Source organism: Notechis scutatus, chromosome 2 (assembly GCF_049901735.1).
Source record: "Notechis scutatus isolate UNSWTSFEM ecotype Mainland chromosome 2, rNotScu1.2, whole genome shotgun sequence".
Classification (NCBI taxonomy): Eukaryota; Metazoa; Chordata; class Lepidosauria; order Squamata; family Elapidae; genus Notechis; species Notechis scutatus.
Window position 1 is genome coordinate 68,990,665 of NC_142010.1, and position 6,000 is coordinate 68,996,664.

The window sequence follows — 6,000 nt, forward strand, 5'->3', positions numbered from 1 at the left end:
TTAGATTTAATAATTGTATTAATATTCATCATTAAACTAAAAATATTCTCTGTGAATGCAGCCTTTCTGCTTTTCCTACAACAGACTAACGTAATAGTTAGTTTCCATGCACAAAACTCTTCCTGTAGATTATGCAGTTAAGCATTATATTCATATTTTACTTTGATGGTTGGTGGTTTCATAATATCAGTGGCCATGGGCTCTTTTTAATTTGTATTAAGGCTCTCGCTTAATGTGTAATGTTGGAACAGTTTCCTTCCTCCTGCAGATGAACAATGGGTCCCTTTATAAATGTATATGTATAATTTAATATTTGTCAATGCCATCTGACTGCAAGTAAAAGCAATGAACTGGAGGTGGAACTGTAACCAAAGTGCTATCCACAGTAAGTTGATCTGAATGGCACAACCATGACCAAGTCACCATGTGAATGATGATAAGGCATCTATCCCTCAAAATGTTCAAATTTAGATCTTGGCTAATCCTCTCACGTGAACCAGGGCTTGTTCCTTTGCAAACATCTTCCCCTGCCACTATTCTGCTCGTCTGTAGTCTGGGATATCAAATGTACAGAATGAAGCACAATTCTAATTCTACCGCAGTGCAGCTAAGCAATACCTTAGATCAAAAACAACCATCCATTTATTAACCTGTACTCTTACGAATATGAATGCAAGAATAGATTGAATAGAATGCATTACTATAAAAGCTATGAAATTGTTTATACAGTGTTGTCAGGCAATAGGTCCATCTAGTTCTATATTGCCTAATCTCCATAGTCAAACAATATTTTTTTATCTCAATCTACTCCAATTAGATGCTTTAATTAGACGCTGATCTTCGGAGATCCTTCCTACAAAGTACTTGCTATTCAGTTATAGCAGGATCATTGGCAGTAAATAAATATCGTCCAAAATCTAAAAACCAGGTGCTTCTGAAATCGTGTCCTATCCATCTTTAATTATTAACTGTCATTGATTTGCTTTTGAAGTGATCTCAGATAGCTTTGCTGCTATTCCTAGTCTGATCAATTTTCATATGCAAAGGCAGATTCTCTTCTGGATTAAGTTTGATGGCTGGAAATGTTTCAATCAGATCTCCATACAGCATATGACTTGAGTTAGGAAAGCTTCTTCCATGGAAAAATGCAAAATCTCACATTTTAACCTCTTATTGCTTCTCCTTACACACATGCTTTCTTTCTCCTCTTAACAGATGACCAACATTGTCCAAAGTGATATCTAGAGCACATCAATTTGTCATGGAGATGTTTACTCAGCAGCAGCTGTGGAATCACTATTATGTGCAAACATTTATAAATCAGGGAGAGTCACTGTTTTCTTTTTCAATGGTACATAGCATTAATTCCGTAATTAATTGGATTCAGATTGGCCATTGTCTGAACAGAAGGAAGAGCTTTTTCTGAACACATCCAGCAGAACAAGGATGGGCAAGCTACAGGATACAAATGACATCAAATTTTTGTTTTCTTTCAGTGAATTTTAAGGGATAAAGAATTCCAGAAGCTTTAGTAACATTCTTTCAAACCCAGACTTGTCCCAAAATTCGAATGATGTGATGATCTATTTGGGATTTAAGGTACAAAAAAGAATGTCTACCATGAACAAAAGCATTAAGAAACCCAATTCATTTCTTAATTTAGTCACCTTTAGACAAGATGAGTGGCATATAAATCTCATTAATAAATAAATAAAATGCATAAATAATACTAACAAAACTGACTCCAATGTGTTCACCCCAATCACTTTAGTGACATTGTTAACCACTCCCCTTGAAGGCCCCAAATGCCGCCTCTAAAGTTGTTCATCCCTGCATGAAGACAGAGAGGTCCTCCCTCACTGGCTCTCTCTGGAGCCTCCCCTGTGTCACCCATCGTTCCACCTTGTAGGGTCTCCAAGGCAACTGTTTTCAAGACAAATAAGACAGCTCAGGGAGAGGCAGAAGAAGAAATTGAGGTAATGTGTGTCTCGATGTTTTTTTAATGAAAACCAAGGGAAAAATAAGGTTGGGTTTTTGAGAATTACTTGAAGGTCATTTATGTGGGAATCAAGGAAGATCATATTGCTTAAATTTGATTGAATCATAACCCCTCAATGTTGGTGAAGAGACTGAATGTGAGACTTTGGCATTGTTGTTAAGAATTGGCAGCGGAGTGGAACAGCTGTCACATACAGTATGGACTTGGCCTACTTTTCCTGAGAGGATCTAAGGGAAGGCATACCGGTTAGAAAGCACTTGCTTTTTTCATGCCCATTCCCTGGAACAGTGCTTGCAACAAATGTTAGAAGTCCTAATGCCAGACGGTAATCCTTTCCCACCAAGACTGGGACTTCCCAGGGACAGGTTACAGACAAAGCTCTATTGTCACTTTTCAGCTGGAAAGCAGCTGCTGACAGACCACTTTTACTTTGGGTTCCACATAGTGGGTCCAATGAAATAAATCCAGAATAAGATTCAAAACAGAAAACCTGTTTATTCAGCAGAAAACACTCTCCAATTCTAATACTGCTTCTCTAAAAAACTGTATTTACTCCTAATCTTCTTCCAGACCCAGATCTTCTTTTAATATTACCCTCTCCAACATGGTACCTTCTGCAAAGAGGCTGGACTACAAGTCTAATATTTTTTTTAAAATGACCAGTTCCCAGGATGGTTAGTGAGGGATGGGTGGAAAGATTTAAATCCTCCCCATTGTCACGTTCTATTAAGCTGTTTGGCTTTATGGCCATTCTCACACCAAGCTCTCTTTCTGGACATTTGGTATTATACCATCCATAAGTTAATTATTTCTTGCTGGCTTTAGTTCTTGTGGAACAAAATGAAGGTGGGCTAATCCTACAGACAGATTTAAATGTGGTTAAACTGGTCTAAAATTGTTTTCCAGGCAAATATATTTCTAGAAAACAAAACACAAAAAAAGAACATTAATTATAATTTCTCTTTAAAAAAAGGTTGTGAGGAAGTATGACTTACTAGGTGATTGCTATTTACAGTGATAGACAAAAGGTTCAGTGAAAGGATACTATGGCAATTTAGATGAACAAAAATGAATTTGTGCTTTGTAAATAATGAGGCTTCAAGCTCGTAAATAATGCAAACTGAGTTCCTGTTCATGAAGAATTGAAGAACCCTGTAGACATCCCAAACAGGATCACATTTAACTCTGTCCAATGACTGAATGTGGAGGACCTGTTCAGAATGGGACAACTTGCTGCAGCCAACTCGCCACAGCCAACTTCCTGTGGGACAACCCGCCATAGGACAATTTAAGAATTCAATTTAATTATTTAAAATAGGTTAAAAATTATTTTAATTTTTGCCATTCACATTTCATTTTGTCCCATCCTTTTTTTAAATGATTCTATTCCACCATTTCTTTGATATTAGTGTGACTCTTGTCCCGCGGCAAGTTGGCCTTTTACACTGCTGCTTTATATGCACTTCTCAAGGAATAAAAGTCCTGTTGAACTTGGAGGAAGGATTTCTCTTCTGAGTAGATGTGCAGAGTATTGCACTATGAAATCAGATGTGCTGGTTGGAAATTGATTTTCATATTAACTCAACAATCATATCATTATCTTCTTTTAACAACCCCATAATCCCGTGATGGTGAACCTCTGGCGTGCGTGCTGGAAGTGGCACGCAGAGCCAGCACGTGAGAGATCACCCAGAAGAGCCCCACTGCCATTTGCGCACACCGCCGCCTGACAGCTGATTGTCGGGGATCTGGCGTGCATGCCCAGGGGGTGGGTGGGAGATGCAGAGACACATGGTGCACGGCGGTCATACATGCATGTGCAGGGGGTGGGGTGGGGGCCAACACACATTGCCTTCTGGGTGCTGGCATGCAAGCGTGTGTGTGTTTGTGTGAGCACGTGCAGGTGTGCAATTTTCAGCACAGGAGCTGAAAAAGGTTAGCCACCACTGCATAATCCTTTGCAGGGTAGAGTCTGGGCAACTGAATGGAGCTAGCAGAGTGTTTTAATGGCTGGATGTCCTTCCTGTCACCGATGTGGAGAAGATATATCTCAGTGTGCCCAGAGAGAGAAATATCTGATCCTCTACCCAGGATCAAACTCATAGCTTTCTGATTGTGAGGTGAGAGCTCCACCACCTGTAGGTCATGGCACCACTCCTAACTCAACAATCATATACACATGTAATTTGGGAGTGTGGAGATGGGTGAGGAAGTAGGCAGGCTCCCTTGCTCTTGGTGGAACTTACTGCTATTAATCTTGGGTGCCAGCATATAGCCAAACTTGGCTGATCCTAAAAGATCTAAGCACAATTGGTCAATCTATGATGTTAGCCAGGACTCAGGCTAAACTGGCAAGCAGGAAAAAAAAAATGCTGGTAGGAGGCAATATCAAGCTTTCTTGATATACTGATATACTTGATATTACTTACATACTGGGGCAAGAAAATTACACTTGTATGGCAGCACTGCGGTCCCTGGAATATGTATATGTGTACAAAGAAGGAATCCTTGGCATGTGTAGCAAGTGCATCATATCACTTTCAAAGCACTTTCTGTGCTTTGTCCATCCTCTGTCCTCTCCATCAACTCACAAGGAATCAAGCTTGACTCAAGGGATTTTACCTGCAAAAAGCACCACATGACGGAATTGTACAGAGAGTCATCTACTGGCTGTGGTCCTTAGGCCTTTTATTGTAGGGCAGTAGCCACTTTTATGCCTCATCGGAAGGAGGAAGATGGCGTGCTTGGTTTGGATCCAGTCCTGGGAAACTGACATGCAACCATGGGGGGAAACTCCAGGCCTGTTAGTCAAGGAGACGCTGCTTTTGAATGGGGAAGGTCTTATTTTATTTTATTTTTAGCTTCCAGGGAAAATGGCTATGCATAGTAGCACCAGGTTACTTATCAACAAGTCCAGTTCTTTTTGTAAAGCTGTCTAGCACCAGTGCTCTTGCATTAAGTGGTTAAAGAATAGCAGCGGTAGTCAAATCCACCTGAACTCCACTCCTTTGTGTTGCTAGCAAATCTGTATTTACACTTCTTAATCTTCCAACGTAGGTGTCAGCACCATGAAGAAACTCCCGCAGATATAATTGAACCTGCCGTTCCCAGCTTTGCATTTGGACCTTTTATTAAGAGGTGGCAAATGGCTTCCCACTTGTGTCCCTTTGCAGCTAGCTAGTAAAGAGCTGGGAGGCCTGGATATGGAGTGAGTGAAAATGAAGTGGCCTCACTGTATCTTTTAAGTTCCTCAGTGCCCTGGTTGTCAATTTCAATAGGATGAGTTATAAGCAGAGGTGGTATTCAGCAGGTTCTGACCAGTTCTGGAGAACCGATAGTGGAAATTTTGAGTAGTTCGGAGAACCAGCAAATCCCACCTCTGACAGGAGATTTTACAGTATCCTTCCACTGCCAACATCCGCCAAGCCACGTCCACAGAACCGTTAGTAAAAAAAATTGAACCCCACCACTGGTTATAAGGTTCTACCACTGAAGTAGAGATAGAGACAGACTGGAGAAAAAGACCCCAAAGGCCAATCCAGGGAAGACAGATCCTAAAAACCAATCCAAAAGAAACAGAGAAACACACAGAGAAATGTGTAGACAGCAAACTGATTACTCTTGCAACATTGCAAGGAATCACGTCAAGGAACTCAGTAGAAACCATTATCAACTTGTTGAGAAACAGTTAGGGAGTGACAAATACACACAGTGGCAGATGCTGCAGGGGAACAAAGGAAAACATCAACAGAATACAAGAAAGGCTCAAGGCCTTCTCGGAAATCACAGAGCAATTCATAAGGCAAATTTCTCCAAGTAACCTTCTTAGGCCACTGCTCGAACTTCCTAGAAGTGTAGCCTCCCAAATCCGAGGGAAAGCGTCTCAGCTCTAGTGTGACTGCAGATAAGCAGAAGCCTTCAAAATGTCCTGCCTTGCCCTTGAATTACAGCAAACACTCCAAGGCTGGAGTTCGTTTACAAAATATAACATTTGCTCCACC